Source organism: Neopelma chrysocephalum, unplaced genomic scaffold, assembly GCF_003984885.1.
Source record: "Neopelma chrysocephalum unplaced genomic scaffold, ASM398488v2 Primary Assembly neopelma1_77, whole genome shotgun sequence".
In the NCBI taxonomy this organism is placed as follows: domain Eukaryota; kingdom Metazoa; phylum Chordata; class Aves; order Passeriformes; family Pipridae; genus Neopelma; species Neopelma chrysocephalum.
The window spans coordinates 3,313,928-3,339,927 of NW_020897738.1; the positions used below are offsets into that span (position 1 = coordinate 3,313,928).

Here is a 26,000-nt window from a genome sequence, read left to right on the forward strand (position 1 = left end):
GTGTTCTGGTCATTTCCCCTGCACAGTATTTACTCTCTTCAATCATAGTGTTGTCCAGTGTTACCTAACGATCCAATCCAAGAAATAATGTGGAAATTAAATCTAGACATGCCAGTGCAATCTGTCTGACAGTGGCATATGTAAATACACTGCTTGGGAGTATATTGTTTATATGACTTTGATCACACTCAGTGTCAATGCACATTTTTATAGCTCTATTACACCCTGACTGTGACTGATGGCTCAAGTTCTAACTCCAGACTATCCAGTTCCCTGATTTTATGGCATTGTCATGTAAAGTATTTGTGGACAGCTTAAGAGAAGCGACTGATCCTGGGAGCCTGTGTGACTGCATTACCATATGCACAAATCAGGATAAAATAAACTATTTGCTTTAGCAACTTTCATCAGAGAATCCCAAAATAATTGACAAACAACTCTCAGTAAGTCTGTTGGCCATGGAGCCAGATCAACAAGTCGCTGCTATTTATGTCATTTTCTAGATGAATAAACCCCACAGTGGAACAAAACAGAAGCAAAATCAGTCCTTGTCTCTGTGCTGTGGTCTCAGGGCATTCCCAGGACTCCCAGGCTGATCTCCCTGAGAAACCCCCTGATTCTGGTCCTGAACATGGTTGTTCAGACCCCAAAACCCTCATCCAAACCCTGAGGTTTGGAGTGTTGGGACATAAAGGAGTGATATGCAAACGTCACCGAATTTCCCGGTCAGTCCTGGCTCTGAGTGTCCTCAGCTGACCCTGCCACTGCCTAAAAAGTGATTCAGGAGTACAATGTCTGTACCTTTGCGTTGTGATAATTCCCTGGGAAGGTCGTAGCAGGTACAAACAAACAAATATGACACAGACAAAGGTAGAGACAACTCCTGAAGGAGTTTTTAATTAACCTCTAACGAGGAATTTCGAGCACAGAAAGCATCACAAGCACCTTCATCGAGCTAATGGAGTCAGAAATGAAATGTGAGATTTTTCTCCTGCCCTGAGATCTTTTTATAATCCCAGGGAGATAAGATCAGGAGAAACAGTACTACAGAGAAGCCCTGTGTGTCTGGATGTGCATGCAAGTGTGCACACAAAGTCTCACAAGGTCTCACTTAGAAACCAGGACACAACACTCATATTTGTGGGCCTGTTCTCTGCACATTTCAGTTTTTTACAATTATCTCCTTTGTGCTGCAGCTGAAACATTAATTACATAACCTTGAGCTGAAATAACTGGAAATTCAATTTTTTCTTAAACATCAGAGGAAACAAAGATATTTTGAATGTTATATTATTTGAATATTATTCAATGTTGTCTTCAAAAACTATAAAGATGCATGAAGGGGAAAGGCCTACAAGAGAAAAAGTGGCTGGCTTGGAGCATGGCAAGGGATGAGAGAGTTTGGGCTTCTGGTTTATTACCCCAGGCAGCTGCAGACAAAGCTGCTGCTTCTGCTTGTCTGTCCTCAGAGTGCTGGAATTGGCTGGATTAGACCTCAAATAGAAGGGCAGCAGATTTATCACTGAGCACTAAATTTTGTTTTTATATATGAGAACAACTCCAGGGTAACCTCAGTTAATGAATAACCCAGTCAGTGGTGAAAGCTCCTATTTAGTCTGATAAATTTGGCCTTTAACAAAAACTTCTGTTGATACAAAGATATACCACAGGGGAATAAAAACATTTTCCCTATGAAAAACATTCAGTCTCGACAGAAGAAAAAAAAATTAAATGTTCACATAATTTCATTAAAAAACCTGAAAAATCATGTTTAAAAAAGTCCCACAACTTTATAATGCAAAGTTTAAATTTTCAAAAGAAAATTTAGACTTTTGGGAAAAAAAACAAACAACAAAACCAGGTTCTTTAGTCCACACAAAAAAATAAAACCAACTCAAAATTCTTTGATGGAGATATTCTTCTTACTTAGAAGATGTACAGCCTGTTATTGAGTAGTTCTATTAGAACCAGATTAACTCCTCATCACGGGCTCAGCAATGTTTACAGTATTTATCCTCCAAGAAAAGACATGGACACTGGAGTTTCATAATAAGGGAATTTTTCTTTGATACAGCATCTGCATCAGAGCCAATTTTACCTGCAAATACATCATTCTGGTGCAATTTATCTTTGTTTGAAACAATCTATGTGGGTACATCCAATTTTTATAAAAGGGCATTCAACAAATAGAGTGGTTTGCAATGTTATTGCTTCACTGATGCATAAATATTGAATCCCCAAACACAACATTAGCTAATTAAGCTGGGGGTGATTATTGGCTGCAGGAAAAGCACACACTAAGGGAGCATGGATTAAGCCTGCCCTCTTACTGCACTTACTGTGGTTGCTCCCTGAATACAATGAGGATGTAGGTTTCCAGGAGATTAAATCCAGCAATAATTCACACCTGGAATCTAAAAGAAAGCCAGAAAAAGAAAATTTAGATAGAGCTTCTTAAATCCAGGGTGCTGCATAGACTGTATGGAACTTAAGCCAAAGCTTCTTCAAAGCCAAAATCCCTCCAGTAAAATAGCAGTGAGAACTCTGCTTTTAGCTGGAGTTGTTACTTGGCACATACTCACACATTCTGTGGTACTGAATAGTCAGGAAAACCCAAGTGGTAGCCAGGGGAAGAGGTGGGACTGCCCTGCTCTGTGGCACCTCAGTCTGAACCAGCCTGGCACTATGGTGACAATGGTTTTTTCAGTTGTGCTGGCACAATTCTGTGGGGCTGCACAGCCAGGCTTATCACAGTATCCTGGTGAAAGATGATTATTAACTCAGTTGCTCAGTTTATAGCCACAAAATGACTGTGAAAGCACAACTGAAGGGGTGGAGAGCAGCAGGTAGGGAGCTGGGAGCAAGGGACACGGGGAACAAGAGCTGCCTTCCCACTCAAAGAAAATGCTTTGCAGAGCTGTACCTCTGTCTGCAGCTCCTTTTGTCCTCAATGTGCTTCAGGCATCAGCTCAAGACAGTCTGGAGACAAATTAGGAAAGTAACAACTGTTTTATTAAAAAGCTCATAAGCCAAGGTGAAATCTTCCCTTTCATCAAAACCTGCTCCCTTAATGGGATGTTGAGTGATCACAGAGTTAAACAGGAGAAAACAAGATAGAAATTTTATCACTTAAGAAATGCTTACCAGGCAACCAGTGCTGGGAGGCAGGAAATTAATGCTCATAACTTCTGGTTAACTCTGTCAGAGGAGTCGTGTTCCTCTCTTTTGTGTGTCTAAAAAAATGGAATACAGAGGTGCAGGAGGATCACCTGGGCTTTTGATTTTCCAGAGAATTCTTTTTTCTCCATAAACTCATTGTCCTCCCCTCACAGAACATATACATCTGTTAAACCAGAACATAAAGTTCTGGAAATCTGTTGCCTACTCGATGGTATAAATCAGCCTAAGTCGCTTTCCTGATGTCATGTCTTGGACAGATCCCTTCTGATTTCTCCAACAGGAGTTTTGGAACGAGCAAAGAGAAATCAGATTGCCCTGATCAGTGCACCCCATCATTTACACTGAGCCTTGCTCCTGTTAAGGCAGGACTTCATGACTTTTGTTTAGAGCTACAATAATTTCCAGACACATTGTACATGGTCTGTATATTGGTAATATGAGGTAAAATACAAGAGTGGGGAGGTTATAAAAATACTTATTCAAGAAACGGTGGAAAACTCCAAGATGCTGGAATCCAGGTATGGGTTATTATGTAATTCAAGTAGACAACATGTTTCAGTCTCTTAAGCAATGAAAAGTTAAGACATGTAATTCAAAAATAAATAAAAAATATGTAATAATATTATCATCATGTGTCTTGTTTATGGTCAGCTTAGGGTATGAGCACAGGAATGATTGCACACTGTGCCAGTCTGGTTTAGGTATTTGCCTTTGCAAAACTAAAGAGATAAGTTGCAAAGGAAACATTTGTAATAGTATTTTTCTGAGTAAATGCTTTCATCCCGAGCTTTATTAAAAATACACATAACTAATACAAATGTAATAATAAACGCATAACTGCCAGCAATCCATGCAATATCCTAAAAATGCCATGCAAAATAGACATTTTGCTTATAGGAACTGTTAGACTTTCCTCATTCCATAACCCCTCTGAACTGAATGAACTAACCTCTTTTGAGTCAACCAAGTCACACCTACCTGGGATAAAAGAGTCTGACCCAAATAATCCCGAATTAGATCATCAGCTGCTGACACCACCGATCTCCCGAGGTTTGGGGTGGCCTGAGCTGCCCTTGTTCTCCAGCAGCTCAGAGAACAGACTCCTTTCTGAAAGAAAAGAGAAATTTTAAACAAAAATATGTGGAATACTAAAATAATCATGTTAGACCTTCATCTTCTTGGAATTATCTTAATTTATTGCCATTAACATGTAATCAGAAAACAGATTATGACCTTGTCAGGCAGAACAGCGATTATATAGTATTATATTATTGCTAATACAGTTGGGGCCCTGCTTGCTGCCTTTTATTATACCTTGCAGGAAAATTCAGGTGCTGTTCAAACAATTTTAAATTCTTAATATCGGGTTTGATCTGCCAAAATCACCACCCAGAAGTTCAGCTGCAAAGACATTCTTTACACTAATCCATTTTCAGAAAGCCAAAAAACTGGATAAATACTGAAGTTACAAAAGAATGAATTTCCCTATTATTCTCATGTACTGGGTGTTTAATATCTGTTGCCTTTCAAGAACATTATATTCTTGAGATAATTCAAATTGGGACAGTATTTCTAGTGCTACTTTTTCAGTACATAAATGTAGTCATTACATATGGCTTTGAAATTCCACAACGATATCTCTTAAAATAAAAATAAATATTTCAATTTTAGTAGCTTATGATGTAATTGGATGAAAAATGTTGCATGTAAAACTTTTAATTTTATTGAGAATCACTTATTCACAGCACTGCTCCGATAACTGTTAAATCTGTTTGAAAAAGAAAACCTTATTGGTATCAGGTACAAATAAAACTCATTCCTTTCCAAAACCATTGAGATGAAATCCTTTCAAACACCGACACACCAAGGCACACAATATCCCTCAGAAGGATCAGAAGCCACTCACAGTAACTGCAGGGTTTTTTCCCTCATTTCTATGGCATATCTTGTATCAGAAATCACAGTCAAAAGAAATTTCATGCTCAAAATGGAAATCTTTTCTCACATGTAACTCAGCCAAAAATTCCTGTGATGGCAGAATTAAATTTGGGGTTGTTCTCAAATGGTAAGGAAGCTACAATATGGAACAATTACCTTTTTTTTATTCCTAACTGCTAAGATTGTTACTTTCTCTGAACATTTATAATCAACTTAAAGACTCATCAGAAACTGTCAAGGAAGTCCATTGTCTCTGCCCAGAATTTCTTTTGAATTTTTTAGAGGAATTTGCATATGTGCTGATCTGGAAGAAATAATTAATCCTTTTTTTATGTAAAATGCAATGAGTATAGCAGATGGGAAGTGATATTCCCTTACAAACACTTCCATGGAAGCAGCACCTCAGCCTCAGCTGAGACTCTTTCTACCAGACAGACAGGTGGACTCTACCTGAGGGCCAGACCAAGCACCACATCCAAAAATCAAATTCCAGACTGGTCAGACTGGAGAGAGAACAATTTCGGTGATTTCAGTGTCTGTCTTCTGCCAATATTTTTTATTTTCTTGCAGTAAAAATATCCCAAGAGAAAAAGATCTCACTGCATGTCATTTTTTTTCTGTTGAATCATTTGGTTTGTTTATGAATCCCATGTAGAGGTGTAGCTTTACAAAATGCCTCCTGCATGCAGGAAGAACTTCCCTCAGAACAAACTCTACCTGAGCACCAGGGAAACAAATAAACCTGGAGTGATGACATTTCAAGGGCAAGGAAAAATACTGTTCAGAGGAGAATTATCTGATTTGGTTCGTGTTTATTTTTACTTATCTCCAGCAATCTGCTCTCCAACAGAAGATGCTTATTTGCAGAAGAGAAGACATTCTCCTTCTTGGAATTATGCCCAACAGGAGCCACTAAGGACAAGAGGTACATCCTGAGAATGTATTAATTAGCTCATGTAATAGGTGACCAGTGTTGGAAAAGTTGACACAATACTTTGTGTCATATCTGTTAACTAGTCAAGGATAAATTATTCATTTCTTCCCATCACGCTTCTTATCCACTAGGCTAGAACAGCTTCCACTCAGGAGCCCATATTCCAAAGTAAAATATGCTACATGTGAAATTTTAGAATTAATTATTCCCAAATTACTTGTGTAGAGAAGCTCCAGGGTACAGCTCAGCTAATTTATTTTACACATGCTTGCTGCCAAGTTAGAGTGTTTTACAATTTCACAAGAAATCTTTTCCTCTGAGGAACTGTTTGGAGAAACTTTTTCAATCCCGGTATCCTGCAATGAAGGAATAACTCCAAGTTGCAAGCTGAAGTAAACCTGATTGTAGCACACCGGTGCCTAGGTTAGGAAGCAGAAAAGACCTGTTAGTTTTTTGCTGCAGCTGAATCACTGAGAAAAATGCAAAAGGGAAAATTTAAGGCTCAACCCTTATTTTTAGGTTATTTCTAATGCAGTGACTTTGTCTTGCAAACTCTTTCAAGTAAGGCTTTAACTAATACTGAGTTACTGGTGTGCCACTGATGGTATCCAGTAGTTATTGAATATAAACCTGAATGTTTGTGTCCTCCAAGTCTTTGCCTCAGTAATATCTTTAAATATGTAATAGTCTCTGCCTGTTGGCTTGTTTTCTCATAGGGAGGGTGACAGAACATTTTGTGTTCTCTTATCTTCAATAGCAATGAAACAGGAGGAGCTCCACAATGCGAAACCAAATCTACTGCTATTAATACAACATCCCAGCCACAGAGAGGAGATTTGTTTATTTACCAAAGCTAGAGATGCCTCTCTCTGACCTTTCCAGAGCTTGTATGCTTTAGCTGGGAATAGATTCTTCAGAACTGGGCGCTCTCTTAAAAATATACAGTAAAAAACATACACACACACCCCCGAAACAGAGCCCAGGCTGCAGCCGAAATTGCATAAAATGACACACAGCTTTGGATAGTTAGAGTGAGTCTAACTAGGGCACAGTCCATATTCAGTTTTGATTCCTTTGCTAGAGCACAGAGATCACTCAGCTTTGCAAAGCCCACTCGCCTTCCTTGCTGCCACTCAGCGACACGTTCAGCTGATATAACCATACATGGGCCCATTTTCTGTCTCAGGCCTAACAGCTCTCTGCAGCCCAAGAAACCTGCCAGGATGGATCTTCTTCTTTGCAGAATTATAAAGTGCTTCAAACTGTAAGGTATTTGTTTAAAAAAAAATAAATAAATCTGAGCCAGAGATTGTCTTCTCGTGGAATTTGCCCTGCTTTACCTGTGCTTTAAACCAGTGAAAATCATCCCATACACACACAAATCAAACATTTTTGAACTAGATTTTTCACAGTTGGTTGTATTTACTGACCTGTCTGTACAACTTAAAATAGTATCTGCAAGAGTTAAATCTTGCATTAGCATTAGGGATTCAACCTGGTTTAACCTCACAGACTCAGGATCTATTTGGTTAAGCTGGTGCATCTCTGACACAGCAAGAACCCAGAGTCCTCCACAGCTCCCTTCAGTGATCCTTGCTGGACAGGCTCACATTTAATATCCCCAGCCCTCTGCTCTCCAGAAGCAGCTGCCCTGCACCACAGTTGACAGAAAGGAGTGTGGGTTGGCTCCTCAACCATCTACTTCTCCAGCTCAGAACATTAATTCAACTTACCACCAATTTTGGTTCCTGCTCCGTGACTGATATTTTAGTCTAAGCAGACAAACAAGTGAATTCCAGAAGCAGATCTGGGAGTAGGAAACCAAGGAATGAACTAGCCCTACGTGTCCTGATTCAAAAGTAATAATCCCTAAACAACATAAAGGAAAGCAATAGTTATGCCATCTCCTCCTCCAGCTGAGTTATGACAGAAGGCAGCACAGTCCTAGCAAGACCCAGACTTATCGGGCAGCTGTCAGATTAGCCCTGAGCTTGCTTAAATAACCCTCCAGAGACGGGTGTTCTGCAGGCTCAGTCTGGGTTTAAGGCACTGCAGTGGGTTCCCTGCTCTGCTCCCCCTGCCCTCTGCCATCCCTCAGTCATGCTGGCCCAGTGCTCCTGAAGCAGAATTCCAAAAGCCACTCACCTGAAAAGTAATTCAGGGATAAAGGTCAGCCAGCCCCATTCAGTGCTCAGTGCTCAGTTCCCGGTGTGACTGCCCTGTCTGCCAGCTACACTGGGAACTTGCTTGTAGGGCTGAACTCTGAAACTACCTGGTTTAAATCAACTTTTTCTACCCTGGATGAGTTTCCAGTGCCTGTAACCACACAGTGAGGAAGGATAAAGGGATGGAAAGCAGGAGCAAAGTGTAGGGTGGGGGCACAACTTCTTCTTTTGGCAGAAGTACCAGATATGGGGCAGCTTGTTTGTTGAACTACGTATTATGTCACAGTCTTGTTTTAATTATCATTTTACTATCATTGTTCTCTAGGCTTTACATAAGGGCTGTGGTTTTACCATAGAAATCATCTGTAGAATTAGAAATATAAGGCAAGAGTCTAAAATAACTGTCTTTTCTCTACAACCATTGGGCAAAATTATCTACAATAATATTATTCTCAACCACACGGCAGCTTGGAAGGCCAGAAAACTGTCTTTAATTACTCTAGAAATTATTTCACACTCTTGAAGGAACTGGTTTAGCAGTGATGCATCCCCTCATGCTCTGACCAACTTCACACTTCATTTTTTATCCAAATCTAAGTAACAGGCTTTGGGGACCTTGTCTGTGTTCCTTCCTACTCAAGTCTGTTCCCATCTGCCTGATCCCCTCAGTGACTTTAGAATACTTCTTTTGTGTCACCAGAGCTACTGCTGCCTCCCAGTCAAACTTCCCACACCCATCTCTCAAACTGCACTCCCTGCTTTTGCATGTTCAGTTTCTGTTTCTGCAAGTGCATGAATAAGGGTTTGGTTGTGTGCACAAAATTTACTATGACCATTTTTACAATTTAGGTTCAGGCAGAGAACTCTGTACACATGGCAAAGCTCTGGCTCCGTGGGAAATCGTCAAAAGGCATCTGATCCCAGGAATTAGGGGAAAGTTTTGTGAGGAACCTGTGGAAAAGGGTCCCTCACCCTGCCTGATTCACAGCTGGGGTTTCTCCCTGGCAGTTGAGACCGGTGATGTGAGAGGTTAGACAGGAGTGGGAGCAGATTCCTGTGGGGCTTCACCAGCCAAATTCCTATCTAGGAAAAGGTTGCTACAGCAACTCTGAGCCTCCTGAGATACAGAAATTATTGTAATGGCTGCTGAAATGCCTCCCCACTGCTCTCAGACAGGATAAGGAAAATCCTCCCCTTTGATACAGAACGGTTGCCCACTGCCACACTTCACACCAGCTCTAAACAAGCACCAGGTTTCCTGAACTTTCCCGGGAGCTGATGGATACTTTACCCTTTCCCAAATGCAGTTCCTCATTTATATGTAATGCAAACATAGAAATAATAAACCTAAACATCACAAAACAAGGACTTCAGTTCCAACACCTTTTTTTTCCCATGGAGACTGTAAGAGAAAAAACAAATCATATGGCAGAAGTTAATATTCTGCTGAGTGGGCTGGACAGAATATAGAAACCTGTCCAAAGCCAAAATATGTCTTTTCCAGACTAGAGTTTGTGGTTTTCGAAAACCACATAGATGGAAAAAAACATAAACAAAGCAAACCAGGACAAAACCCCTCAGAGCTCCTCAATGACTGTCAGCAGGTTTTTGGCTGCCCCCAGCCTGTGCCTGTTTTCCTCTGGCATCTGGCCCATTCACAGGTCGTTCAGTCCACTGGACTGTGTAATAAATACCAGACAGAGATGATGCTTTAGACAGAACAGGAACACTTGTGACTGAAACAGGTCCTGAATTGAGAATGGGGTGGCCTGAGGACAATCAGAGCATAAAAACAGCCAATGGTGTACACTGTAAGTGGAAAAACTTTCTCCAAACTGTTCCCGTTTCCCTTTTTTTCACTCCTCAATAACCCTGCTTGGTCTAGAAGCCAAAGCTGAAACAGCAGGATCAATGTTGTGAAGTAGTACCTGTGCTTACCTGAAATAACTGGATGTTGCTTAAAAGTATTTCTTTAAAAACAGGAATCATAACTTTTGAACAGATGCTCAATTTAAACCTCGTGTGGCATTTTGGCCACAACAAAAAGGACCAAATTCCCTTGGGAATAAATTTAATCAAATCGATGAAGTTACCTCCTGGTTGAATTTGGCCCAACATGCCTAAAACATCCTTTGGGATTGTTCAATTCCAAGTGTTGCACTAATCCAGTCTCCTGCAGTTCCTGAAGGCTATAATGTTTGGTGTCAGCATATGGCATTTTAGACATTTTGACACAAGTTCGGTTTCATTAATAGAGTATTTCATTGCTTTCTTACCTTTTGCCAGGTCTGTGAGCTTTTGGATTAGCCCTGAAAAGCTCGAGAACAAACTCTGCTTTCAGTATGACAAAATATCTTGCTCAGGTCAGAGAAAATTTTTTTTTTTTACTTCTCTCAGTTTAGTGTCTGCTGTGAAGATGATTCTCAGAGATCAAGAAAAGCATATAATGTTTAAAACAAAACATTTGTTAACCAAGGATTTCCTGGATATTTCTGCTTTCTTATTTATACTATGTCGTGGACCTTGTGAAATCACTGTTTAACTTTCAGTATTATTTATGGAAGCAAGCCTGTAGCTGTTTCCAGATCTTACAGAGAACCTTCAGTTTGCAGTTTCAGTACCAGGTGCATAGTCCTGGCTTAAATTAATCAACTAAAAAGCAACATACAGTAAGCACTTAACCCTCTCATGCCCTGGCTGAATCTTCACAGGTAGGATCTTTTCCTACCTCGAAGTTCTCTCATTAGAGTCAGGTTCCTGAATCTTAGAAGCTCCTCTTCTACGACAATTTAGAATTTGGGAGTGCAGCAGAGGTGAATACTAATTTTGGGGCATTTCCATTGTGCACAGAGAGAGATGTGAAATATTACCCCCTCAGTTATAGATAGAAAATGCCTAAGCATGGAAACAGATTCTAGGAAATGAACAATTTTTATGAGGTTTTGCCTGCTGCCACTATTGATCAAAAGTCTTCAATCCACAATAGAGAGAGGCAGACAAGGAGTAATGATTCAGTGCAGTGAGTGTGTGTGCTAAATCATTATTAACCTCTGTGCTGTCACTGTGACTACTCTGACTTACAACCACGGGGGAAAAATCAGCTGCAAGTGGAACCCTCCTCAGCACAAGGGCCCTGGATTTGCAGGCTGTAGCATTATGTGCCATCATTCACAGCTGCATAAACCAAGTGCAAAGTAGTTTTTGAATGTTAGCAGGTCAGAAACGAACGTTTTACATTCATTTGCATGAGCAGAAATGACCTGCTTGTGGGAAGCTCACGTGGCTGCTGGTAATGGTTGCACAATAAGAACTATAATGAAGGGAAAAGGATGAGAGAGAACAATAATAAGTAACTAATTTAAAACTCTGCTCAGGTTCTCCCTTACCTTACAGTCTTGTTGACACCTGTAGCTTTATGTCACATCACAGAAGATACATGGGATCATTGCTCAGGCTTCACACTCACACCAGCACCAGGTAAATCCACTCAGGGAGCTCCTGGGATGACACATAAAGGTTATAAACTGATGATGGTGGGATGGAATATCGTCACTTACCAATTTTTTTTAAGACTTGGTAAAATTCATCCCAAAGTCTTTATCTAAAAGAGAAAGTATTAAGGCTGCAAAGTCAGACGCTCACTGAAATTAGAAAATTTCAGAGTTAGAAAAAGCAGCCAGGAATCCTGTAATTAAAGATTCCTTTAGGGCATATACATGGAAAGGCAACCTTTATTCTGGCATTTTCTAACTTCAGTGTACTTGCAAATTATGCACATTTTGGCAAAGATTTTGTATCTGTAAAATGTATATATTATATATAGAACTGAATTAATCTCTGATATGTCTCTGCCTCATAAATACAGTTTCCTGTTTCCATGTTGGAATCTACAGCATTATCATATTCACATGCCAGTTGCTGGATTTATTCTTGATAATCCAAAGGCTGAGCCTGGACGTGGCTCAGCCTCTCCAAATTTCAGTCTTATCTGGCATTTTTCCTAAGTCACCCAGATAAATTATCTCAATGTCCCGAGGGAAAGTGATTCTCTTGTCCAGGGGCTCTGGAGAGCTCCAATTTTTTTTTCTTCATCTGACACACAATTATGAGCTCAAGTGCTAAGACTGATGAACAGATTTTTTTTTCTTTTCCACTGATATAATTTTTTAAATGTGTAATGTTTTACCAAGACTTTGAAATAAAAGAAGTAGTTTTAAAAACACTGAGTTAGCAAGAGTGTGGCAAATTTATTTCAGTGTGCAACAAGCCACATAAAGAAAGACCAACACAGTGAGTCCGAAAATAATCTTCCTGTAGAATTAGAAAAGTGGAAGAAAGGCTGGAGAAGGAGACCCACTAATCGTCTTCTTGCAAGTCATATAAGAACATGACATATTCATTTGCACTTGAACAGATTATTTTGTTCTCCAGAAGAAAGAAAGAAAAAAGTTTCCTATAAATTTTTTCCCATAAATTAAATAAATGAGCTAACAAATTAGAAAAGAAAAAAAAAGAGCGTATTTAACTTCAATTGCATTCAAATTTTGAATTATAGACGTGGCTCATTTTCATTCCTGTCCTCTTTCTGTGATAGAATGTTCTGCAAAAGCAGTGAAACTGCTTTTTGTAGCTCCCTTTAAGTGGAAGTTACACAAACACTGGTCCCATTTAATTCAGTGAAAACTGAGGCCCCTGTTCGACCTGAGAGCAGAGCACAGAACCTTCAGTATTCCACCTGCACACCCATTCCACAGCCTCCTTCCCTCTTTCCTGCCCAGGTACACTTCCAGGGAAAAAAAAAAAGGCAGGCACAGCACGAAGCATCCTCTGACATACTCAGAGAACTGATGTGTCCACTGAAAACATATTTCCAACATGCCAAGAACACGGACCATGTTTGGGTCAGGAGATCCTGCCTGCTCCCAGTGAGAGGTTAATGGAAGACGATTGTGTCCGTTTGCTGCTGTTACTCAAATATCACTTCCTTATGACAACATGCATTACTTAATCTGCAAAGGTCAATGAATTGCTCTTTAGTTCCTTCCAAATGCCTCAGCAGTGAACTTTGTCATTTTTAATACACATTTCTCAGCAAAGAACTGGTGGTACAGGTTTGAGGCTTAGAATGATTCTGCACCTGCAAACACCTTTCACTGCACTGTATTACCAGCACTTCCCACACAGCTTTAGAACTGCCAGGCCTAAGCAGAAGCTCCCCTGTAGAGTTCACTCTCAATTTGCACAAGATAAGCAATAACAAGTTCAATTATTACTCTTTTTTTAATCTTCTTGCAATATAAATGATCAGCCAGAGTACTGAATGTGAAACAGAAACACAGAGATGTAGGAAAACTGAGATATGTTATCAACTGCAGTGTGACCATGGTGAAGAGCAGTTCAGATGAGCAACTTACTCTGCATTAGATCACTTAAAAAAAGAGGTGGACACAGTGCAGGTCAACAGCTTGTCAGAAGTGCATAAATGCACAGAGAATGGTATGAATGAGCACAGCCCTAATCCTGGGAGATGGACCCCACAGCTGCTGACTCCCCTTTTCACCCACGGGGGTCTCCCCTGGAACCAGGCATGTTTGTGTGGATCTCCAGAGCCTCCAGGTTTGGGGATAAATCCTGACCCAGTAGGATAGTTTGAATAGCACCAGAAATCTCCCTGCAGCACCAGGACTGCAGGGTTTAACTTAGCAGGTAGTGGAATGCACAAGCACAGCACAGAGACAAGACTGGGGAATTAGGCTGCTGGCAAGTAGCAGCTGAAAGCTGATTGAACACAACAGATTGGGCTTTCAGACTGGACAGATAGGCAGCAGCTATTTAAATGGAGCATTAACAGTTTTGCTCTTAATTATTTCCAAAACTCCCAGCTAATGCAAACTCAGTATGACATGTATTTTGGCCTCAATTAATTATTTGCTGTTTCTGTGGGAATGCAGTTAAAATAAAGCTGAGTGGTTTGTTGAGAATTTCTGCCTCTTTAAAGTAATTCTCTGAAGTGCTTGGCTTCTTTCTGCAAACAGCTGTCATGGAAGTAACTGAATCTTTACCTCACAGAAACGTTCACTTTCTCCATTTCAAGTGGAATTTCTTTCTGAAATGACAGTGCCCTGCAAGCCAACAAATGGTCCCCGCTCTGCCCAGTGGCAGGTGGAAGGCCATGGAACTCCAGAGCTAAATGTGGAAACTTTATGCCTTCAGAAAAGAGAGATTCCTATCTTGCCTATCTTGCATCTTATTTTTTTGGTCTGGGAGGATCTGACATTGTGGCATTTCTACATCTGGGATAGCTACTTCTAGAATTTTCTAGAAGTATATTACTAGGAAGTTTTATCGCAGATACTTATGTAGTTTGTCCTGTGAAAGCCACAACAGCTGGTTTACACCTCAAAGAATAAACAATTACTAATAAAAATGTCAGACCTCTCCCAACCACCTCTGAAATAAGAGAATGACCTTCCAAAACATGTTTCAACAGGCTGCTTTAATGCAGCTACTTCCAAAAGAGCTTTGTTCCTGTATCTGTATTTTCTATATATGCTCCTTGATATTCACTCTGTATAAAATACCTGGGATCTCTCATCAATACTAATCCAATATGGATCCAGACACACAATAGCACTTGTGATAGATGGGACAGAATGCACTGTGTGACATTTATTCAGCTTGTGAGAGGACAGGCATCTAAAGATTATGGCAGCATAAAATAAAAGAGGTTAATGTAGACAACACATGATCCAGAGGGAAGAACTGCTGGCTGGCACAAAGCCAACCCATCCAAAAATCTGACACATGTTTCTACTGTCATGGTGAATTTATAGCCTGAGATTTTGATATTCTCTTCCATAAAAACCCCATTCAATGTCTCCTTTTTATTTCATTACACTTAGGAGAGGGAGAATGTCCTCTCCCCAAATTGAAGTGAGAATGAATTTAACTGAACCTCTTTTCTAATCAGAATAATTGAATTGATCCTTCTTTGAGCCAAAACAGCAAAAAACCAAACTACTGGTACTGCTTTGGTGTACCATGGCCTTCAGGCCTCTTGTTTGGATGATTCAGAAGGAATCAAAATGTACACAAACAGTAACAAAACCCAACTTTGTATGTGTCAGCCAGGACCAAACAAAAGGATTTAACTGGAAAGTCTTGGTTTCCAGCGGCGACCACAGTTTTTCAAGCAAAAATTGTTCATGTATAAAGCAGTTGAGATGAGCTGCACACATCCCACACCACATGGACAGACAACCCTTTCCCATCAGCCATGATGTCTGTACAGAAAGAAACAGAAGCAACAGAAGTTGTTCATGGTTCCAGCACCCAAATTCAGCATGAAATGGCTCTAAAATGCCAATTCCAGTATTCTGAGGCCTTAACAGATGTCACAAGGTAGAATCAACTTGTCTCAATGTACGAGGACATTGGATGCTCCAAATTTTCTTACGGATGATGAGCATCCCCAGGTTTTGAAGGAATACCTGCCAGGTTCCCACAGCTCAGTGATTGGACATCTTTTAAAAAGTGGTGCTTGCCTTTAAAGGTCAGTTTAATCAGGGAGATGTCCCTGCTTTGCAGAGCAGCGGGGAGTTCTGCACAGCAAATATGAATTAGCAAATCCACTTATCCCCTCCTACAGTTGTCATAAACAGGTGCTACGTGGATCCAGGCCAGAAACAATCCACATCTTTACCATTCTCAAGGAGATTTTCATTTGTCTTTCTTCTCAAGTCTTTTCTGTGACATCTGAAATAACTCTTGTATCTGCAAGGTAATCAAGTTCACATTTGGGAATGGTGCATGAACTCAACATGCTGCCCCGAGGCTCAGGCCTGAAGGAATTTCAACTGTGCAGAGATGGAATATGCAAAGACAGGAGGTGGTTTAACCCAGCAGGCACTAAACCCCACACAGCCCCTGCTCACACACCACAATGCACCAGCTCCTGGGGAGAAAATTAACTCTGTCCCAGCCAAAACCAGGACAGGGCGACATGGTGACATTGCTAACTGTGAGAATAGATGGGAATTGTTGGATTGGAGAGGCAGATGTGCATGGAAAACTGTACTTTTTGGAACAACGGTGCTTCTCACTCCCTTTGCACAGGTACAAAGAGCTCCACAAGTGTTGCTCCAGCTCGGTGCCGCCGGGAGCTCCCCAGGAGAAGGCAGCACCAACCAGTGCAAGGTGGAGCAGCAACACTGCTGGTTGTATTCCTTCAGTGCTGCAGAATTTCTGGCTGCCACACCTCAAGTATTCCTGGAGTACCTGGTGCTCCTCCTCCCCCTCCTGAGTGGCTGATTGGAGCTCCAATGTGGCCCTAATTTTGCAGCAAGTCTCAACAGGTAGAGTAAACAATCCCCAGCATTCCTGGCACAGCAGAGCAGACTGAGCAGGAATTGTCTTTTAGCAGTTGCTACCCACAAGAGACAGGCTATATTTTCCAGTTAGGAATTTTGGATAAAAGTTATGAACTCCAGATAGACAGTTTGCACTGTACCTTCCATTTCAGGTATAGATGTGAAAGAGATTCTTGAACAAGGCAGGACAACGTCTGAAAATGCGTTTGCTTTCTGTTTCCAGACACTGGAAAAAAAAAATCTGTTTTCTCCCCAGTGGAGTGAGCTTTAATCCAAGCTTCATTTCTCTAGTCCGTGGAAGGCAACATTACACAAATGTGTCCAAAAAGTACAGTTTGGTACTGTATGTTTTCCACATTTCCTGTGCTGTAAACAAGAAAATTAGATTGTTTAATTTTTTATTTTATTTAATTATGCTCTCATACCTCATATTTATCTCTTTGTCTGCCTATCACTATATTGTCACTGAATTTTGTTACTAAATGCCATTATTTTATTATAAAAATAGGGCAGGAAGAAAATAAAGCCCACATGGGCCAGTGTTAGAGTTAGAACTGTATTTTTTTAAAATTCAAATCCATTTTTCATTAAAAAAAATTCAGAATCTTCATCCACTATGCACTTGGATTTTAAACAGTATTTTGCCCAGTTCAAAGATTCTGTATTATGTCTCCAGCTGGCTTTTTCTTAGAGCTATACAGCTGGAGCACAAAAGTGTTCTGAAATGTCCCAGCTGAATTTCAAATGAATATCAGAAATAGGCAAGGATATACATGATACATGCAGAATATGTGTCTGGGGAAATCACAGAAGATCTAGTTTCCACTAGTTGGTTATACATAAATTATTTAGGCAGTAAGCCTGTTGATTAGCTGGAGGCAAAGATATCTATTTTAGATGTACTTATGGTCAGGATTAACTCATGAAACTTGGATGGCATTGTCCATGAAACAGCTAAAATCATTTCAGCAACCTCTTTCAAAAATCAGATAGTCTCTTTTTGTATCACTTTTTAATTTTTATAAATGATTTTTTTACTTTTTCCTTAACAAATAGGACAGGATTTTTGAAAATCATGTGATAAATGTCTTACAAAACTACACCAGAAACTATTTAGGGTGACTGGAGAAGAAAGAGGACTGGGAGCCAGGAGACCATTTCTATTTCTAGTTCTGCCATAGACTGTGTGACTGTGACTTTGAACCTCAGCTCCTGTTCCTGTGAAATGGGGATGAGAATCCTGTTCTCTCAGGGATGTTCTAGAACACAATTTTCATTTTCGTGGAGGTTTATGAAATGCTCGAAACCCCTGATTAGAAGCTGCAAATGCAAATAATAAATCAAATAACAACAACCACGGTATCAGCACTATTATTATTATTATTATTATTATTAATAATAATAATAATAATGATGTTTGTTAATGTTATTAATATTAAATTATAACCTTGACAGCATTGTTCTCAACCTGCACACAGCAGGAAAATCCTTGTAGCTCACTTCTAGGAACAGGAATGCTGCCGGCACAGTTTCAACATGGGAGTGGAAAAGAATTCTTCAAGTTCTCCATCTGAGCAATTGTAGGTGGTAAAATGAATATCTTTTCAATACTGCTTTGTGATATGGGAGCAGAAGCATCTTTAAGAGCTTAAAAGTATTTTTAAAATATGACTCAGGGGAGGTTTTCTTTTTCTAACAGAACCGGGGAAAAAAAAACCCACCCAGGAGTTAAACAATCTTTTAGAAATCCAAAACCTTGAAATAGAACGAGAATTGTAGGTCAGGATAATTTGAGTTCACATGCAACACCATTGACATATAATAAATCTATAAGAAGCAGAGATAACCAGATCTCTCATATTGGAAGCCTTGAGCTCTGAGAGATAAACCATAAGAATTTTTGTTCTGTGAGTGACCAAAAACTACCAGAGGTAATTTGGGAGGTTAAAGCCTCTTTGAAAATCTCTCATGTCTGTGAAACACTTATATAGGTTGTATTGAGTGGTAGAAATGAGGTGAGGAAGTGGAAACATAGCAGATCAATAAAACATTTAATCCACTAAAGGAAAATGTGTTCAGGCTTGGTTAGAGTCACATTAATAGGGAATGAAGACAGTCCAGCAGCTTGTCTTTTCCTCCTGCAGCCCATGTTAGGAAGCATTTGTGAAGGCCTTAGGAAAGGTAGGTGTCCTGGTTAGAACGGCTGGGACCAATTCATCCCTGGATGGGTGTAACCCAAAACTGTGTATTCTATAGCCTCCATGCCATTTCCCAAAAACTGCTGTCAGTAGAGGCCTGCAAGGTGGGAAGATGTTCCTGTACCCTTTTATGGAATTCCCTGCTCTGATATCCTTATATGGAATTCCCCGCTCTGATAAGAGGGACTGAGCATCCACATGCCCTTTTATGGAATTCCCTACTCTGAGGGAGGGACTGAGCACTCCCGCCTGAACTGGAGAGTATATAACTGGGAGTTTCAGAGCCTTGGGGCTCTCTCTCTCGTGGGACCCAGAGGAAGACAGCAGACCACCGCTGCTCCCAACCAGGCTGAGACCACCACCCTCGACTGGACTGCAATCACCACTTCTGACCAGACTGCAGCAGCTCTCCCACCAGCAGGTTTATTCCCTCTCCCTTTGCTTTGGACTCGGGGGGTGGGCCAAGGTACACCACTTTTGTTCATACCCCGGGGTGCTGGGTTTGTACATTTGGGTTTTGTGGATTAAAACCAATTGTCTGTCTGTATAATTGTACTTATTGCATTATTTTAATAAATTGTTATTCTGACTTATAAATCTCTCTTTTGAATTGAGTTCATTTTGCCTTGCTGGTTAACTTTTAAACCAGCACAGTAGGGGAAGGTGACAGACACACTGTAATTGTACCCATTAATCTTATCACAAAAATATTGCCTTTTAAAAAACAAAACCTGGTGGATTGCAGCTTTCACAGATTTCTGAGGGTTCAGACTGGAAGAATTTAGCTGGTGAACCAAACAGAGCATTTGGTTTCAATCCCTCATTTTGTCTTATTTCATGAGAGAGAAAAAAAATCACCTTAAAAGAATTTTATATTAAATAACCAGTAGAAGAGGTTGTTTGATGGTACACAAGAACTTTATCAGTGTCTGAAAACTGAAGTGTGTTACTTCACTGTGTTACTAATAACTACCTATGAGTTTGGAGGGAATCCTCCACAAGGAACACAGAAACTTCAGCTTGTGTCATATCACAAAGTGTCACACATCTAAGAGAAGTGGTAGTCATGTGCCATCAGTCCCAAACAAAGGCTGAAAATGGAGTCATCTCCATGACTAAGGGAAGCTTTTCAATCTTACATTATTGCTGCTCGCATGGAGTGCACCTGCATGTCTTCCCTTCAGTCTGGAAAAGTCAGACAATGTGACTTTTTACTGTGATTCAGCAAATCTGTGGAATGACAGACACCCGTGGCATGGTGGAGCTGTTCGTGTTACCGTGCTACAACACTGACAAAAAGGAAATATTGTTGTATAAACGCCTTGATAAACAGCCTCTGACGGGGTCAAGAGATTAAAAAAAGAAAGAAAAAGTTTCAAAAACAAGTCATTCAGATGGTTCACTTTAACTGAGGAGTATTATTGTACAAAGCCTGAGTAAATGAAAAGTGAAAAGATAAAAAATTGGCATTACTGAGCTACCTCCTGGTTGCACAGACTAATACAAATATATAAGAAGTGTAGCTGTTTGTACTTTTCTTGGACATCCTTTCCTTCATCCATCCTATCCCAGATGGGATCATGCAAAGCAATGTGCATGAGCACAACCCACTGTTTTGCTTTCAGTGTGTAAAACTGGTTTTGTTCCCAGGAATATCTATGAAGCAGGAAAAGAATTTGAATTTATAGTGTCCCTAGAGAGGGATACAATGGTACTATAAATCCAGAGCAATTATTGCCCTACCTTGTAGCTGGGAGTTTCCAGGACTTTTCATCAGCCCACCAAGGACCAGGGGAGCTCACCTGGCCCTGAGTAATATAAACAGTGCAAAATACATCCTGCAGAGAGTGAAAGGTAAACTCTAAATGCAACATTAGTATCTTTAACATACTCAAGAAACACAAAAAGAAACCAGTTTTAACACTAAGAAACAAGGCTGTGTTGTGTGTTCACGTGTCTAGTTTCAAACTGGTTCTGCTCTCTTGAGGGCTTCCAAACTGAAGCCACTTCTCTGCTCAGGAAGTGGTGGCCCACGTCCTGTAGGAAAATAATTCAACTTTTATTGCACTATGAAGTTCTACAGATCATAGTATACGGTGTGATCACAGCTATGACACTACAATTACCCATCAACTCATTGCAGATATAGAATACAGAGTAATTCTGTAACACCTTACAAACAACAAACTGCCATTTTAGAAATACTGTGCTTGGCCACACAGCCCCCCCCAAGCTCAGCAGGATCCTCAGCCCCTTCTACAGAGAGCAAAACTGAGATCCAGAAGCCCACAAGGAATATTTACATAGGGAAAAAATGGCAGCGAGCTGCCAAATTAATCAGAATTAGACCTTAATTAGATGGAAAATTCAGGTCAGGATGAGATAAGAATTCAAATCTCGTGGGCACCAACCAGTGCTTTATTTCTAAAGTTGTTGTGCATTTTTAAGATAACAGTCAAGATGATTCCTTTTCCAGAAAAACAACTTGGCCATCAAATATGGATAAATTACTTTTTTTAGATATGTAGTATGGATCTTGGTTCTGACATAATGTTTCTCTCTCCCATACTTTTAGATCTCCTACTGAAATCAGAATGGAATAGACAGAAAGATTTTTCCAAGCAGGGAAATGGAGATTATTGTGGCAAATACTCTAATGGAGTCTTCAGCGACAAACCAAATGACTATAAATAAGATAAAGAAATAAAATAAGAGATGTACCAACCCAAACTGTGATCTCTTATAGCTACTCTCACTGAGATCAGAATTCCAAGGCAGCAAGGAGCTGCTTTGTGCAGGAACAGTGATCCAGTTCTAGAAATCTCCCAGCAGCAACACTATCCTTTGTGTTCACGTTCTCTTGGTCTCTGTGGAAGTCAAATTCTACCTGCTGCTGATACAGGAACACACATTGCCAAGGAATAAAAATTATTCAGAATAAACTCAGATCACCTTAATTGTCAACATTCAAACTCATATTTTATCACTGATTTCTCTGCTGGGTTTGTGTAATTGTTTCATGTCAGGATTTTTTTGCATTTTGCTGTTTAAGCTATAAGCTTCTTAAAGGGGGAGAGAGGAAAAAAAACCCCTTGACATAATACCGTGAAATCAAAGAGCAAGCTGACTGGAAAAAACAGTTACTATATTTAAACTGCATTATCCTATGACAGAACTGCAGATTTAAAACCTTTCCACTTTGATACAGCACTTTTGCAGCATTTTAATGTGCCTGAGTAGATTTCAACTGGCTGAAACATTTTAATAACTGTAATTTCAGAGGAATAAAATAGTACCGTGGGAGGAAGAAACAATGCCCCCATTTGTCACTCATGAAGACTTGGATTTGAAATCAGCTAGGAAGACAAGAGCAATGAGTTTGGTGGTCTCAGCCTAAGCCCCATCAGGCAATTAGCCAGGCTGCAAAAATCATGACATAATTTGGCACAATTAAGCACAATATGATCACTTTGTCTATGTCCACTGAAAGAGATCCAGGCCTGAAATAATAAGGCTATTGCAGGTCAGCATTCAAGTGTATTGGCTCAACAACTGGCATTTTGTGTGGTGCCCTTCTCTGCTGTGTTTAGCTCCACTCAAAACTATTAATGTGGTTTGAAAATTGAGCTACAAAACGTATGTTTTTGTGTACAGCAAGAGACAATTCACATTATGATCAGTAACTCTGTTGTGAATCTGCTTTGCAGCAATAGGGATGACTTAATGTTATTGCAATTTGAAGGAAAGCATCCTGCAGTCTTCTCTCAGGCCAAATTCCCATTTACTTCAATTAGTAAGCATTACAGGAACTGTTTTAACGCTGCTGCCTGATGTGTTGGCTGCTTCTTTTTAATATATTACAGTGAAAAAAGATAGTAGGCCAAATGTATGAATATATCCTTCCATTATGCGAATGGAATTTCATCAAGGCCAAAGCTGCCCCATTTTGTTGTGTTGCTTTCTGAGGTACCGCTCTGAGGGGTTCCAGTCTAAAAACAAACTGCAACTTCACAGCAGCAAAATAAATCGATTTTCCTTCCTTAAAAAGGGAGAATGCAAAGCTCCCTGCACCTGCTGGGAGTATGAATCACCTGGAGCTTTCATGAGCTCGGTGCTTAAGGCAGAGCTGAGGTGCTATCACTCTGATTTGGGTCAAGATAACCATCTTCTTTAAGAGACAAGGCAAATGGCATCAGAAGCTTCATGAATCCTTGCAGAGCGATGGGAAACAACACTGATTTCAACTCACAATTCTAAATTTGTGTGATATCAAGTGATGCCAAATTTAGCAGGTACTGCTTCTGCGGCAGTGTCTACACGGGTATTTGTAGCGCATTCTGCACTGTTCTGTCTAGACCAAGCACTGTATCTGCAAATGTTCTTCAAAAGTGTAGCTGCCAGAAGATTTGGAAGGTATCACCTGCAAAGAAATCCTCATTGGTCAGCAGGATCAGTCTTGCACATCTGGGGAAAGACAGGGAAACAACGGTGGAGGAAACGCAGAGGTTATTCTGCTCTGGGGGAGAAAGAACTGTAGAACGATCCTTAATTCAGTCATTCTTCTCTCAAAATTCCCTGAACCATAACACAACACATGACAGAAATAAACACAGGCAGAGAACCGTCCAGAATCTTCCCAGATTTTATGTTGGGTCTATGCTCAAAAAGGAAAAAAAGGGGAAGGATGAAGTCATCTAATATTAATGCATGAGAGAGAAACAATGAAAGTGGAGTTTACAAACTTTGGCTGAACTAGTGGATCCCAGAGAATACCAAGAGTTCTCCAGGATTCACTAGAATGCAAGCTCTCTTTGCCTTCCTAGCAGCATTTCCTCCTGCTAACAAGTTAGACTGAAAGAACACCATATCTACTTTATCATACACTCTGCCAAGCCCTAATTGCACATGCCATGGCTCTGGTATGCTTAAAATATTTTTCCATGAGCCTTTTTGGAAACAGGCACAGAAAGGAAACCAAGAATGACATAAGAAGTATATCACAGGGAGAAATAATATGAAATACGACCTGGGATTCTTCCTAATATAATTTTGTTTTGCAAATTGCTACTGATGTTTAATTGTAATACTCAAAAATAGGAAGAAAATGAAAGGCAGGGGTTTCAAGTCCTTTGCAGGTGTTCTTGTATATGAAGGTTAGTAAATATGCTTGTGTGTAAAAATACTGCTGTGGTAAATGTATTTTTACAAAAAATAACATATAATGCAGGTTATATTAACTTGGTAGAAGGGAAGAAACTACTCACATAGACATACTGTGCTGTTAATCAGTGAAATACATTAATTCAAGTCGCGGGTGTTATCCTGTATACGATCATTGTGGAAATTATATACTTTTTAATGTTCCATATGTACATAGTTGTGTGTTAGAGGATACTAAAAACTTAGATGTGGGTTATGTAGGCCTGTGACAGGCATTTATAAGGAGTTTTGTTGGCACTGATTGCATATTTTCAAAGATATATTGGTTTAATTTCAGATGCATGTGCAGCTTGTGACTTTGGTTTTGGTTTGGGGATGATGGGATCATGTGCTCATACAATATCAAGAAAACTATTACAACTGGTTAAGAAACATACAGTAAACTATATGAACTCTATACAACTGCCACGTTGACATTCTTTACCTCTCTAACAGGCTATGTCTATGTCTATCTAGGTGCAGTGTGAGGTTGTGGTATGAAAAGGAACATAACTGTATTGAGGCAACATTTGGCCATGCTGATTAATCCTGCTGATAAGCAAGATAAAATTAATATGGGCATGGCATGGAATAAGTAATTGCCTTACCTGAACTAGGTCATCAGATCTAACTCATGAATTTTCATTCAGAGCTGCCATGTGAAGTGTAGGCTGTCAAGTCCTCCTTACCTGGACCTTGGCCAGCCACAAAGGAGTCTTTTAGAGCAGTTGTACTTTTGTTAGAAAGGATATAGGGCTACATATACCTTAGAACATCACGATTTTGTATGGGGTGTCCCCTCTCCATCCTTCTTTTGCTAACACAGAGACAGGACTAAGATATTTCATTCCGGATCAGACATACAGTTTCTTATAGTGTGGTGCTGTGGGTGGTTTATAAGTGATGGAAATGCAGATTGTATGTAGGATCTGCATTTATGTAAGCCAGCACACATGTAGGGATCAGCTCTTCTATTTGCACACGCATATATATACAAGAACATCTCTTGGCACCAAGTTTTAAAGGGAAGGTGTTTACACTGTGTGCTGAACTACTTGCTGTGTTGTGTGTGTGTCGCAGGTGTATTAATGTCAGTTGGCGCTGATTTCTCTCTGTTTTGTGTTCATTGAAGTGTCTGTGAATTGCCGGGTGGGATGGCTGGATCAGGCAGTTTTCTGTGTTCTGTATCAGCGCCGAGATACGGCGCTGAGGAAAGCTGGGATCTCACCCCACACACGGCGCTGAAATCACACCCTGCAGCTCATTCCTCCTCACGTTATCGCCGCGCGAGCCGGGGCTGAGTGTGCTGTCACTGGGATGTGTGCGACGGGAACGGGGGGAGCTGTGCAAAGGACATTGCTCGGTGCCAGCGCAGGGCAGGACCTCTGGGGAAGGGGACACGCAGGGACACGGCCCTCACCTCTGGCACTCGTGAGGGGTGAGGCTCCTGTCACGACAGCAATTGGTGCAGCCCTACAGAATCACTGTAGTCGCTGGGGTTGGAAGGGACCTGTGGAGATCATCCAGTCCAACCCCTGCCAAGGCAGGGTCACCTGGAGCAGGTGGCACAAGAACCTGTCCAGGTGGGCTTGGGGTGTCTCCAGAGAGGGAGAACCCACACCCTCCCTGGGTAGCCTGTACTCACACACTCACACTCTTGACTGCATGATTCTCCTGTCACGACTGAGTTAGGGGCCAGCACCACACTAGCAGTCTTGACCGGATGATGCTCCTGTCGCGACAGACTGCGCCAGCCCCACACACCCCCTTTGCCTGGATGGTGCTCCTGTCACGGCCGAGGTGGGGGCAACCCCACACTCACCCTTTGAATGAACGATGTCCCTGTTATGACTGAGGTGGGGGCAACCCCACGCTCACCCTTTGCCTGGATGAAGCTCGTATGACGACAGCGCTGAGGGCAGCCCTCACAGGACCGCTGGTGCTCCTGTCCCGACACGCGCCGGTGCAGCCCCGCGCCAGCACCGCCGCGACGCCTATCGCGACAGCGCGGCAGCAG

At 40.8% G+C, this 26,000-nt stretch overlaps 1 long non-coding RNA gene across 1 annotated transcript; it reads right to left on the reverse strand.

The window, feature by feature from the left end:
- Positions 1-11,618: 11,618 nt before the first annotated feature.
- LOC113970487 lies at positions 11,619-25,867 on the reverse strand. Its single transcript, XR_003535188.1, has 4 exons — positions 20,528-25,867; positions 19,924-20,073; positions 16,727-16,952; positions 11,619-11,715 (listed from the first exon to the last, which is right to left on the reverse strand). It is a non-coding gene; the product is annotated as an uncharacterized LOC113970487 (long non-coding RNA).
- Positions 25,868-26,000: the final 133 nt, after the last annotated feature.